This window comes from Bison bison, unplaced genomic scaffold, assembly GCF_000754665.1.
Source record: "Bison bison bison isolate TAMUID 2011002044 unplaced genomic scaffold, Bison_UMD1.0 scf7180017864497, whole genome shotgun sequence".
NCBI lineage: Eukaryota > Metazoa > Chordata > Mammalia > Artiodactyla > Bovidae > Bison > Bison bison.
This window is the reverse complement of record NW_011495056.1, coordinates 421,413-436,294: the sequence shown is the minus strand read 5'-3', so window position 1 is coordinate 436,294 and position 14,882 is coordinate 421,413. Positions and strand designations below refer to the sequence as shown.

General features: G+C 41.6%; 1 pseudogene across 1 annotated transcript in view; it reads right to left on the bottom strand.

Moving 5' to 3' along the window:
• Positions 1 to 14,640: 14,640 nt before the first annotated feature.
• The window catches only part of LOC104980267, a 2,289-nt pseudogene continuing 2,047 nt past the window's right edge, over positions 14,641 to 14,882 (bottom strand). The window contains exon 2 of the transcript XR_824238.1: positions 14,641 to 14,763. The product of XR_824238.1 is annotated as a BAG family molecular chaperone regulator 2 pseudogene (transcript). The remainder of the gene's footprint in view (positions 14,764 to 14,882) is intronic.

Below are 14,882 nucleotides of genomic sequence, written 5' to 3'. Positions count from 1 at the left end.
CTCTGCAGTTTTCCTCCTTGCTCCTTCTCATCTATCCAAGAGGAGTCAATATCTGATAGCTTTTGATTATGCCCTGAGGAATCTGTTACCATCAAGTGGGATAACAATTTGAAGGGTTGAAAAATTAAGAAAGCTACTCAATGGCTGTTTTCAATACAAGCAAAGCCAAAGATGGATTGCTGTTCCCCACTCCACCTCTGGTTTTGGCTTTCCATCCAGTTGTCTCAGCTTCACTGGCACAATTGAACAACAGCAGTGACCACAACAGGACCTACTGACCCAAAGAAACAAACAGCGCACCTTCTCAAGTGCCCGTTTGTTACTGCACCGGGCTCTGGAGAGATGACTAGTTTGGGATTGTGATGGCAGAGACTTGGGTCTTTTAAAATGCAAAGTGAGAGTCACAGGAAGAAATGAAGTTGGCTTTAGCCCAAGTAGTTTCCACATCTGACACTCCGGTTTCTCACTGTGCCCTATGGCCTTATTCAGAGTATTTCCTCCGCCCACAAAGCGGCTCAACATCCCTGCACATGTCAGTGTGCCATCTGTTGATTATTTCTTAACAATATCTCCCCTTAATAATGGCTGAAGACCTAAAAAATTGTTCTTAAAGCCACCAGTCTCTGTGGAGAAGAGGATAGGGAAAATTTTTAAAGTACACAAACATGGTAGAGAGCACACCAACCACATGTGCTTGTCATGCAGAGGGGCTTTGTAACAAAGACCAAATCTCTCTTCTACCTGAAGGTTAAGTACTTCACCAAACAAGTTTCCCAGCCCACTGCAACCATCCCAGGCAGACACCATCACCCCAATTATAGAACTCCCATAATACTTTGGTTTGCACCAAAAACAACAATGAAAGTTAAACCTCAATATGAAAGTTAGATGTGGTCTTGCTATGACTCCAGGTAAGGTGCAAGCTTCTCCACTAGGGGAATGTCTCATAAATCTTGGTCTTCAGAGCTTCTAACTTAATTTTTGGTACTTGGGAAGTTTTGATAAACAATTACAGATAAGATAATCCAAAGAGAACTTTAGTACCTCTTATTTTATAGAGATATATATTATTATATAGCTGAATAACAATGTTTGAATTAAGACGAAGGACCCACATCTCTAATTCTTTCATACACAATTTCATGGATACCTATTGTCTCACTGAAGTATAATTCTAGTCATGCCATTTTCCTGCTCAAAAAAAAAAAAAAACATAAAACTTAAATAAGCTGCTCCCCATTACCTGGAGAAATGTGGGTTCCCTTTAAAATCATCTCATCCCCAGTCTTCTCCATCTTTACCCAGTCATCCAACACCTAGGAGCCATTCTTGATGTCTCTCTTTCCCTCTGATCACTCATGATCAACTCCTATCAAATCTGCCTCCAAAATACACCTAAAATCTGTCCACTTTACCTCCTCTGTGACTTTCCTAATCTCAAGGTACCAGTACCCCTTACTCAATTCTCAAAATAGCTTTACTAGTCAGTAAAACTGGTCTCCCTGTTCCTAGTCTTGCCCATCTCTAATCTACTTTTTACATAAAAGGGCAGTGGCATGAACTTTAAAAAACTGTGCATTCATACTTCAATGCATTCTAACTAAAACATTTTATTACCTTCCATTGTACTTAGGGAAATACAGAAACTCCTTACCATCACCTTGACAGTGCTCTTTGACCCAGCCCTCCCTATGTTCACCTCACTTGACCACATCATCCATGACTGCTCCTGTTCCTTGACCATTACTTTTCAGCCATACTACTAATTTCAACCTGAAGCCTGTCCCCTCCCCGCCCCGCAGACAATTCTTCTCAAGGACTTTCTCATGCATGCTTCCTTCTTGTCTCAGCCTTAATGTCACTTCCTTAGGTCTTCCTGGACGACCTAATGGCTGCCCCATCCACGCTGTCATCTCACTGTCCATTGCACTTTCTTCCTAGCACTTATCACCACTTGATATTGCCTTGTTTGTTTTCTTGATTTTTTGGGGCTCCCCTGATGGCATCTGGTCCCATCACTTCATGTGAAATAGATGAGGAAACAGTGGAAACAGTGTCAGACTTTATTTTTGGGGGCTCCAAAATCACTGCAGATGGTGATTGCAGCCATGAAATTAAAAGACGCTTACTCCCTGGAAGGAAAGTTATGACCAATCTAGATAGTATATTGAAAACCAGAGACATTACTTTGCCAACAAAGGTCCGTCTAGTCAAGGCTATGGTTTTTCCTGTGGTCATGTATGGATGGGAGAGTTGGACTATAAAGAAAGCTGAGCACCGAAGAATTGATGCTTTTGAATTGTGGTGTTGGAGAAGACTCTTGAGAGTCCCTTGAACTGCAAGGAGATACAACCAGTCCATTCTAAAGGAGATGAGTCCTGGGTGTTCATTGGAAGGACTGATGCTAAAGTTGAAACTGCAAAACTTTGGCCACCTCATGCGAAGAGTTGACTCATTGGAAAAGACTCTGATGCTGGGAGGGATTGCAGAGGATGAGATGGCTAGATGGCATCACCGACTTGATGGATGTGAGTTTGAGTGAACTCCAGGAGTTGGTGATGGACAGGGAGGCCTGGCGTGCTGCGATTCATGGGGTCACAAAGAGTCGGACACGACTGAGTGACTGAACTGAACTAAACTGGTGGCTCAGATGGTAAAGAAACCGCCTGCAGTGTGGGAGACCTGGGTTCAATCCCTGGGGAGGGAAGATCCCCTGGAGGAGGGCATGGCTATCCACTCCAGTATTCTTGCCTGGAGAATCCCATGAACAGAGAAGCTGGCAGGCTACAGTCCACAGGGATTGCAAAGAGTTGGACATAACTGAGTGACTAAGCACAACATCCACTTCCAGTGAAATAGAATGTTGGACCCTCTTCCATCTTGCTTGGAAGATGGAATCACACTGAACTGCATTGCCTGGAACAACTCCTGACACATGGTGGATGCTCCATAAATATTCATTGAGTGAATAAAAGAATGTGGTCCAAATAACTGGACAGGCCATTCAGAACCCTGCTGTTAAGATACCACATTATTCTTCCAGCCACTGCTCCTGCTGTGTTTCTAACCAAACACAACAGTTTGTTCCCTCTACACACTTAGGATTTCCCTGAACTGTTCAAGGATGGAAGGGTATTCAGGATGAATTCATGACCAAACCCAGCTAAATGTGTCGAGTCAGTCACACTTGCCTTTTGATCCTTCCAGCCCTCTGCTTAGATTTCTCCCTCTGCCTTGCTCACCATGCAGTGTTACTACTTTGAGGGGAATTCTGTAAACGTACTCACCGTGATGTGAAGGGCTACAGATAACCAGATGGGTTCATACAGTTTTATCTACATTTCACTCAGGTTGACCAAGTGCCTCAAAATGATCTGGATAATTGAGGGTAGAAGTTTCTGCTCAGGAAACAAACAAACAAACAAATGTTCTATGAAATTTTGATTTCCTAATTAAGCAAATTGTACTGTTATTACTATCTGACATGCCTCAGGGACAGATATTTCATAGGAGAGGCTCCACACTTACTGTCTAGGCCTGCACCACACATTCCAGGGCCAATGTGCTCTTTATGTTAGCCTGGTATCTCAATCCAGGTGTCTCTGTGCAGAACAGCCTGGAAAGACATAGTCCCAATTCTTAGGACTGCAGGGTGGTGCTAAGCTGTTCTAGTTCATTGACACATAATTCAGGATGGTGTTATCTCATTTTTAAAAAAAATTTTCAGAAAATATAATATAGGCAGTTGGGCAGTTTTATCAAAAACCTTACAAATAAAATCTTCAGTCTTAAATTGTCACTTAGTTTGATATCTCTATTTTCCCTTTGCCTCTTTTTTCTGATATATACATATATAGTTTCTATAAGAGTGTCTGGCACATTATAGACACTTTAAAAAAGCATTTGTTGGGTTTCCCTAGTGATTCAGTGGCAAAGAACCCTCCCTCTCGCAGGAGACACGGGTTTGACCCCGATCCAGAAGGGCCCCACATGCTACAGACCCACTAAGCCCATCTGCTGCGACTATTGAGCCTGTGCTCTTGAGCCCAGGAGCTCCACAACTGAAGCCCGCACGCCATAGAGCCCTTGCCCTGCAACAAGAGAGGCCACGGCAATGAGAAACCCAGGCACCACACTAGAGGGTCGCCCCAGCTCACCACAGCTAGAGAAAAGCCTGCTCAGCAACAAAGACCAATCAGAGCCATAAAGCAAAAGTAAGTAAATAGAATTTTAAAAAATAAATAAGAAACACTTGTTGAGTAAATTTTCTTTTCAAAATATTTTGAAAAAAGGAATTGATAAAAAGATTGTCACTATAAAAATGTATTCCTGCGTCACAGAAAGACTTCTTAGAGGTTCTAATGTCTGAAGTGCTGAATGTATAGAGGTCCTCAAATAGCCAGAGAACTTTCCGACTGAAAATTTCCTTGTAATATCCTGATTTGGGCTTATCCTGAGAACTCTGAAGAATCACTGCTCTTGGCCAGACACAGAGAATACATCACCTCTCTTTGCTGCTTCAAAGTTAGTCAAGCATCATCTCTATACTTATGTACATTAAGTAAGCCCTCCAAGAGCCCACAGCCAAATCTGGATGATTTTGTCCTTTGCTAGATATGTGCTTCCTTGTATGAAATGTTCATTTCCCCTGAGGTAGGAGCACATCTTGATAATTCATCATAAGTTTCCCCCATGCCTACCCCCATCCCCAGCAAAGACACTATCTCTCTAACATTCTGTGTCAGTTTGGGGAAAAATGCTGGAATGAAGGGAACAGATTGTAACCTGAGTAGGTCATCTCTCGATGACTTCAGCAGATTAAGTTTTGATTCAGTAAGAAGGGAATTTTTTTGATTTTTAAAAATTTACTTTGAAAAAAACTTTTAGTTGATAAATGTTATATAGTCTAGTATAAACTGCAAAATACAGTGTAGATGATTGTCAAGATTTCAACATTGTATGTATGTTTTTCTGCACATTTTAATTTTATGTCCAAGGTTTTCATTGAGACCATCTGGCAACATTCATTTCCTCTTGCTTTTACTCCATGCTAAATTATACTGCTTCCCATGTCCTGGGCCATGTGCCCCTTAATGTACTAATTTAAGGTCTCAGGGCTTAACGTGATGCTGCTCCTAGATTACACTTGTGTTTGACACAGTTGACTTTGGTGCTACAAAAACTTCAGTGCTTCTGATTAATCAGAAGAGGGAATTACCCACAAAACCTGATATCACTCGGGAAAGTGTTTCCTGGGGCCTCTCAATTCCACCAAGATAGATAAATGGAGAAGACATTTGTTTTTTTGTTTTTTAAACACACTGTATGTGTGTGGAAAAGCCATGAGAGAAAAGTTGAGTTCCATGGAGTATACACGCCATCCCTATCAGTTGTAACCCTGATGCTTTCACTAACATGTAATAGACTAAGGAGGGGGGAATACAAATTAAGCTTTTCTGAGTTACTATACACAATTTTAAGAAAAATGTCCCCTGAGGATGTGTTTATACACACACACAATCTTGAACACAGATTCCCTAAAAAGGTTTCAGAGTAACACCACCAGATGGTGGTGAGAGGGGGAGACTATTCAACACAACCACAGGGAAAGCAGTTCAAAGCTGAGGTCAGGTTGGCCTTCTGGTCAACAGATGCATAGTTTAAATGATTGCTATGTTTGTAAAGGAGAAGAAAGAAGGAAGGGGGACAGTAGAAAGGAATGAAGGAAGAAAAAAGAAAGGAAAAGGAAAAAAAAAAGGCTATCTCCCATTATAGAGCATGTCTCCTACTGGTAATTTAATGTTTTAAACATGCATTATTGTAACAACCTCTTAAAGGGAAAAAACAACACATATGAGGCGTTACCCAAAGTAATAAACTCAATAATGACTTCAACAGATTGGGTTCCTGTGACCCCCTTTGAAGTTCAGTTCAATTCAGTTCAGTTCAGTCACTCAGTCGCGTCTGACTCTCTGAGACCCCATGAACCGCGCAACGCCAGGCCTCCCTGTCCATCACCAACTCCCGGAGTCCACCCAAACCCATGTCCATCGAGACGGTGATGCCATCCAGCCATCTCATCCTCCATCATCCCCTTCTCCTCCCGCCCTCAATCTTTCCCAGCATCAGGGTCTTTTCAAATGAATCAGCTCTTCACATCAGGTGGCCGAAGTATTGGAGTTTCAGCTTCAACATCAGTCTTTCCAATGAACACCCAGGGCTGATCTCCTTTAGTATGGACTGGTTGGATCGCCTTGCAATCCAAGGGACTGTCAAGTCTTCTCCAACACCACAGTTCAAAAGCATCAATTCTTTGGCGCTCAGCTTTCTTCACAGTCCAACTCTCACATCCATACATGACCACTGGAAAAACCAAAGCCTTGACTAGATGGACCTTTGTTGGCAAAGTAATGTCTCTGCTTTTTAATATGTTATCTAGGTTGGTCATAACCTTCCTTCCAAGGAACAAGCGTCTTTTAATTTCATGGCTGCATTCACCATCTGCAGTGATTTTGAAGCCCAGAAAAATAAAGTCAGCCACTGTTTCCACATCTATTTCCCATGAAGTGATGGGACTGGATGCCATGATCTTAGTTTTCTGAATGTTGAGCTTTAAGCCAACTTTTTCACTCTCTTCTTTCACTTTCATCAAGAGGCTCTTTAGTTCTTTTTCACTTTCTGCCATAAGGGTGGTGTCATCTGCATATGAAGTCACAAAACATACAGCAAACTCTGAAATTTTAAAAACAAAATGGCTGAATGAACTGAGCTTTACAGCCTGTGGCTTGGTCAGCATCTCACTCTCCTCACATCTGAACATTGTTAACGTTCCTTTACCAAGTTCTCACCCATTTACATATGTACTTTTTCGTAATTTTTTCCCCCAAACTAACAGATCATTGACATTCCAAATTCATACTGATACAATTAGATTATTAACCCAGTGAAATGTTTTTGTCACAGATGTAAGTACACAGATGAGCCAATGAGAACTGTGTGCTTGAGTTGCTTAAGGACCGGTGGGAAATACATGATACATTCACACCCACATATACAGGCCGAGGTGACACGTATGGTTGGTTAAGTTGTGCAGTGTACAAGCTGCATGGTCGACTAGGCAGTCTGTAAGTAAAGTGATAGACCGTGGGAGTACAAAGGGGAGAGGCTTCCTTCGTCTGAAACATTAGGAAAGGCTTCCTAGAAGAGATGATATCTAAGGGGCACATTGATGGAAAGGGTTTAGACCAACACACATGTTGTAATGCTGGTGAGAGAAATTTAGCTAGGAGGAACTGGCTGCTTCGGACCCCCGTGGCCCAGAAGCCACTCACTGGCCTTGGTCCCCTGTGCTGTGATCAGTGTGTATCACTCTGGCCTGACTTCTTCATAGGACTCCTTCATGGGGATTCTTTCTATACCTGCTGAGGCCTTTGCTTCATGCCTCCCACCCTTTTTCCTGCTTTGCTAACTCCCCTGCCGATCTGAGGTTAGGCTTTACTGTCCATCACCCACTCTCCATCCCAGTCTAGACTAGGCCCTCTCCCTGGAACTCTGGACAGATCTGTCATCAAACTTATATATGTTCTGAATAGACCTCCGCAAAACTACAGGCTCTTTAAGGGCACAGACTATGCTTACCTTGTTCACAACAAATTCTCCAGTGACAAACATAGTCACTGATACTGATGACCTCAGTAAACAATTTTTGAATTGCTAACAAAGCAATACTTTGCTACATCAAATTAAAATAGGCTTTGTGGGAAAGGGAGACTGAAAATACTAGGTTTTCTGTACAATTCAACTTCTTTCAAAAGTACCTGGAGATTTATAAAATTAATTTTAGGTAATAAGATTCAATATTTCTTTAATTTTTAAAACTCTGCTCTATGAACATTTAGAATTGTTATCCGACTGAATAAATAAGTCCTATCCATTTGGAGGCAAAGGAGAAAGGGAAAGATATATCCATATAAACGCAGAGTTCCAGACAATAGCAAGAAGAGATAAGAAAGCCTTCTTAAGTGAACAATGCAAAGAAAGAGAGGAAAACAATAGAATGGGAAAGACTAGAGATTTCTTGAAAAAAACTGGAGATATCAAGGGATATCATGCAAAGATGGGCTCAATAAAGGACAGAAACAGTGTGGACCAGAAACAGAAGAGATTAAGAAGCGGTGGCAGAAGAGATTAAGATTGCAATGGACTGGTTCCAAACTGGGAAAGCAGTACTCAAGGCTGTGTATTGTCATCCTGCTTAGTTAACTTCTATGCAGAGTACATCATGTGATGCTAGTCTGGGTGAATCACAAGGTGGAATCAAGATAGCCAGGAGAAATATCAACAACCTCAGATATGCAGATGATACTACTCTAATGGCAGAAAGTGAAGAGGAACTAAAAGAGCCTCTTGATGAGGGTAAAAGAGGAGAGTGAAAAAGCTGGCTTAAAACTCAACATTCAAAACACTAAGATCACGGCACCAGGTCCTATCACTTCATGGCAAATAGATGGGGAAACATTGGAAATAATGACAGGTTTTATTTTCTTGGGCTCCAAAATCACTGTGGATGGTTACTGCTGCCATGAAATTAAAAGATGCTTGCTCTTTGGAAGAAAAGCTGTGACACACTTAGACAGCATATTAAAAAGCAGAGACATCACTTTGCTGACAAAGGTCCATATAGTCCAAGCTATGGTTTTTCCAGTAGTCATGTATGGATGTGCGATTTGGACCAGAAAGAAAACTGAGTGCTGAAGAACTGATACTTTTGGAATTTTGTGCTGGAGAAGACTCCTGAAAGTCCCCTGGACAGCAGAGAGATCCAACCAGTCCATCCTAAAGGAGATCAGTCCCGGGTGTTCACTGGAAGGACTGATGTTGAAGATGAAACTCCAATACTTTGGCCACCTGATGCGAAGAGCTGACTCATTGGAAAAGACCCTGATGCTGGGAAAGGTTGAGGGGAGGAGGAGAAGGGGACGACAGAGGATGAGATGGTTGGATGGCATCACCAACTCAATGGACATGAGTTTGGGTAAACTCCAGGAGATAGTAAAGGACAGGGAAGCCTGGTGTGCTGCAGTCCACGGGGTCTGTCCAAAGAGGTGGACTCGACTTAGCAACTGAACAACAACGATCCACATGGCACTAATCTCCACATGGCAAGAATATTAAAACACATGAATTTCAGTTCTTTTGAAAGTATAGAACATATATGACAGGCTAAGGATAGATTTCATCCACTGATTCATTCATCCAATAAAACATTCACTCAATGCCAGAGCTATTCTAAGCATCGAGGATACAGTTAGAAATAAGACATAAAAGACTGCATGGGGGTGCTGGTTGGAGGAGATAAACGTGTAAACCAACAAATAATAAAAAACACTTGGAGATGATGAGTGCTACCTGAGAAAATAAAAAGGAGCTTGTGCCAAGAGATGGGAATGTGAAATCACTTACTTTATAGATGTTCAGAGACGGCATCTCTGAGGCGGGAGTATTTAGGCTGAGACGAGAAGGAAGCAGGCCTGAGAAGAATTGGGGAAGAATGTACTGAGGTGTGTTATAGGAAGTTGTAAAGGACGCAGTTCAGATATTTCACTGTAACGAAAGGTGAATCCATTGAGGGCCAGTGATGAGTACTACCCAGGCTTCTGCAGAGATCTTCTTGCTCCCCTTCCCCACTCCTCCCCCACCCCCAGTAGAATCACCTTTCATGGTCAGAGGAGCAAGTCTTTGAAATGTGGGAGGTGAGAGAGAATTTTTTATTTTTATTTCAAATGCCATTCCCCATTTTCTATTTAAATAACTCTGAGGAGGTATCTTAGCCTTCCAGCCCTGAACTGGTTAGGCTTCTTACTTGTACACCACTGACACTAACCCGACTGACTTAAGATGAAAAGGAGTCATTGGAAGGATATGAGGATTTTATTCATCCAATGAAAATGCTGGAGAGTCAGCTTAAAAAGCTGTCGGGAAACAAAGGTCCTAATCAGCAAAGAACAGGGCCAATTCCCTGAGAAAAGCATCTGCTTGGAACCCGGAGCCTGGCCCTGCCCCTACTCAATCCACACTGCCAGCCCTGCCCCTACTCGATCCACACTGCTGGCCCTGCTCCCACTCAATCCAGTGCAGGCTCCACTGTCGGTGGGAGCTGGCCATGCAGTTCCCTATTCACTCCATCCCCACTGCTTACAAAATCATCTCTCAATAGCCTTTTATCTTTGCAGCTGTCCCTCCAGCTTCAGAGTCCTTGGCAGACACCAAGGAACCCAGGTGGCCAAATTCAATATGCTTACACCTTGGTTTTCTCATCTCAAAAATGGGTACGCTTGTATCATATCCATTTCTTAATGTCATAATTGTCAGGATTAAATTAGACAATATGACAGTAGCTGTGCTTTGTGTTATTTTCGTTCCTATTTGGACAGGTTCTTTGGGATAAGCAAAGTAGCTACATAGGCCTTTATTCTGTTTTTTCTTTCTTTTATTTTGTTTTTGGTCATATGCAGCATGTGGGATCTTAGTTCCCTAATCAGGGATTGAACCCATGCCCCCTGCATTGGAAGAGTCTTAACCACTGGACCACCAGTGTTGCTCTTTCCATTTTTGGTTTCTATTCCCTCTTACCTTGTCATTTCATCATTCTTTTTTTCCCCTTGATTTTCTCTTTTGTCTCCCATTTCATCTTCCTTAATGAATCTCAGTTTTCAGAATTATACATTGGTCTTTCATTGCTATCACTGGCCAATCTGAGAATGTCTCTCATTTTATGAAGGAAAAGAATGTTTCAAGCAGGACTGTCAGGACTTTGGTTCTTCTCCGTATTTTAAAATGATGTCTTTGGTTGTTGAGGACAAAGAAGTATTGTATTCTTGCTTTTCTTTTCTAAATCCAGGGTCAGCCTAAAAACTGGAGGCTGCAAAATGTTATTCTCTAGAGCAGAGTTTTCAGTCTTAGCACTCTTGACGTTGTGGGTTGAGCAGTTCTTTGTTGTGGGGTCTGTCTTGCATATTGAAGTATATTTAGCAGTGTTTCTGGAAGCCAGTATCTATCCTCTCCCCTATTCCAGTGTCACAATAAAAAAAATGCCTCCTGGAGGTTAAAACCATCCTGGTTGAGAATATCTGCCAGGCATTCGATTAGGTGATTTAGATCTATGTTACTCTTGACTTCACCATGGGGCTTTTTTCTAAACAGTATTTAAATATTTTGCCCCAACTTAGATGACCTGGACCACTTCTTGAATAAACTGACTGACTTTTTCCAGTCCTAACCATAAGTTGTGTCTTGAACTTCCCACCTTGGCAATAAGAGTGACTTCATTCAGAGGGTACATATGGATCATGACTGTATGGTCCATCAAGAATATTCATAAAGCAACTCAAAAGTGTCTTTTTTTCCTACATGACTTATAAGCTCACTGTTGCTGAAATATAGTTGTTTCATTGTCAAATGCCATTGATTGTAGGATTCACCATTATCGTTTTCTTCTCACTTAAAATACATTATGTTAAAAGTTCACATCTTATTTTTAGCTTAATTAACCACAAATGTTACATATATTTGCATTCCACTTTATTTCTCAGGATTATAGTCAAACTATGCGTCTAAGGATAGTTTTAAATGGTAAGGTACATCAGAATTATCTTGGGACTCTGTTAAAATGTATCTTATTTCTGTCCCTGCCCTTCATATTATAACTTTGAGGATGAGCGGCAGAGTCTAAGGACGCTCTAAACAAGCATCTCGGTGAATTCTGATGCCAATAGTCAACCAACACACATTGAAAAAGGTTGGTTTAAGTTTTCTTCCCTGTTAGAGTATAAATGTTTTTCTAAATCACTCTCGGACCTCAGCAGTCATGTGTACCATCACAATAACACACTGTTTCATAGGCTTGCTTGTGATTTTAGGAGATGTTCTAAATAGTACCAAGGATCCATTTGAACTTTCTATTTTGCTAAATTTGCAGTTTTGCTTTTAGTAATTCAGTGATGTACCACTGGGAGTTGAATAGCTTGTTTTATAAGCCAGCTGGGACCTTTCAACAGATGAATGTTTAATCCGTGATACCCCACTTTCCTGATGCTTATGTTGGCTACACTAATCTTTGCTGTCTTAGAAAATCCTCTAACTATTCCCCAAATTTTGGCACTTTCTACTGTTTTTCCCTTGGGACAAAACAGATGGTCTTCTGGATATAAAATAATTTTTATTCCAAGACTGCATAATAACATCAGTTTTACAAGAAATGTTAAGTGATGGTTAAGGACTGGAGTTGAATTTAAAATTCACCAGAATGCGTTGTTACTAATGCAAAGCTGTTAATTAGGGTGACACCTGAGTGATCAGCATCTTGTCCACATGTTACATCTGTTTGTGTCCAGTCACTGACAACTACTTGTCAACTCGCCTTCTCCCTGGCAGCTGGCGATTTTTATTTGTCATTTATTACATGTTCAGGTTTTAGAAGCAATCAACTATGATAAAAGGTATTTCACAATAAAAAATGAAAAATTTTAAGGCTAAGTTTTGCATTTGCTAATCATCATACTTTTCAATAATATTGATTAGGCAGACTTATCCAAATAGGGCAATTGTGTCCTACATAGAATTTTTAAAACAAGAAATTTTACTATTGCCCAAAATAAGAAGCACAATATTTGAGTCAATGGGGCTCCTTTTTTATATCACACATACTAGTATTCATAAATAATTAGCAGGTTCTTAGTAAATGTGCTTTTTCCCAATTAAAAAAAAAAGCATAAGCTAATTCAGCAATTAAGGCTTAAACTCCTTTTCCCAGACAAACCACAGAATTAGAAGATGTGGAAACAGGTTTATCAGACAGAAAACTACAGGATTAAGTCTTTAAACAGAGTTAATACAGAAATGTTTTGGCTCCATTTAATTTCAGAAGGCCATGGTCCACATGAACGACCCTAGAACACGCTCCAAAATTGGCTGTTTCTATCCGTAAAATGTGCTAGTTAGTCATTCAGTCATGCCTGATTCTTTGCAACCCCACGTACTGTAGCCCATCAGGCTCCTCTATCCATGGGATTCTCCAAGCAAGAATACTGGAGTGGGTTGCCATGCCCTTCTCCAGGGACCTTTCCAATCCAAGGATTGAACCTGGATCTACTACATTGCAGGCAGATTCTTTACCATCTGAGCCACGAATGAAGCCATAATATGTGCTGGGATCTATTTTATTTGATGGGTTAGAAACCACTTGACGAATTCTGCTTACTCTACACAGACTACACAAAGCAGAGAAGTGAACGGAAGTCCTAAAGGTTCCTTACTGGGGGCTACTCATTGTGTAAACAATCATTGTTTACTCAGCAAAGCTCTCTAATAGAGTTACTACAAAACACAGGTAGATGGGAGAGCTGAAAGCAACACTCTGTACTAAGAGAGTGCTAACAGGGCATCTCTGAAGGCTGTCAAGAAACTGGTATCTTAGCTTCATTAAAAACTCCCCCTCTACATTGGACTTTTATTTTGATATGGCCAAATTACAAGAAGACGGCCGGACCTCTGCCTTGAAGAACACCAGCAACACCAAGAAATCCTTCCTGTTGTTTTAACAATCAGTCTGGCTTCTGAGATGTTAGGACAAAGTAAACATGGGATTGGGAGAAGACGATGGCACCCCACTCCAGTACTCTTCCCTGGAAAATCCCATGGACGGAGGAGGCTGGTGGGCTACAGTCCATGGCGTCGCTAAGAGTCGGACACGACTGAGCAGCTTCACTTTCACTTTTCACTTTCATGCATTGGAGAAGGAAATGGCAACCCACTCCAGTGTTCTTGCCTGCAGAATCCCAGGGATGTGGAGCCTGGTGGGCTGCTATCTATGGGGTCACACAAAGTTGGACACGACTGAAGTGACTTGGCGGCAGCAGCAGCAAACATGGGATTTTGTCAAGATCAAAGTCTCCTAAGATTTATTCCCTGGAAATAGAAAGCTTTGGTGCATCTTCACTGACTGAATCATGGAAATGAGAGCCATGGTAATCAAGGTGAACTGTCAGCCTTAGCCTCCACAACAGCAGTGAACATCCCCCAACAACTTGCTTAGTCTAAACATAAGCTAATGACGGCCAAAATTATGGTGGTAAAAACTGGATTAAAAGATGGAACAAATGAGGACTGAATTGCCAAGAAAGGCTAGGCAAACCTTGTCAGTTTTTTAAAATGGGAAGGGAAAGAGAAGGCAAAATAAAAAGCCACTTCCATTTTTAAAACCCAGAAGACTGAATACAGCAGTGCCATTAATAGCACTTGCAAAATCAGGATAAATATTTGAGGGTTCAAAGATGTGTGAGGTTTGCAATTTATTAAATTTGAAAGACCAATCCAGTTGCAACTGTCCAGTTGGCATGTAGAGGAATCGAAACAAAACTCAAGAGGAGATTTGGGAAATTGCACAAAGATGTCAGTGGACATGAAGGAAGAAGTGGCTGAAGATACATGTCTTCAAAATATTTACAGTTAGCAGATAGGGGAGGGCAAACCGGCAGCTGAGAAGACAAAATTCTGAAAGTGTGCTCAGAAAGCTCTGTGTCAGAGAGGCACATCTCAGGGAAAGGGCTGATCAGCTGCAGAGATGGAGAAGCCTGAGCCAGGTTACAGGACGGTGAGCACAGCAGAAGAGGAACTGAAGCAGCCTGGGACACGTTGCGGCCACACTGGAAGGAAGTGCTGTAGAGACTGCGCCCATGACACCTGATATTTCATCTCCAGCTCAGCCTGAACAGATGGCACAGATGACACTCTCTTCATGTGAGAGTTCATCTGGATTTATAATCTAGTCAGTCCCATTTCCTTATTCGCCTCCAGAAGGACTGGAAGCAAAGCCCCATCTGTAT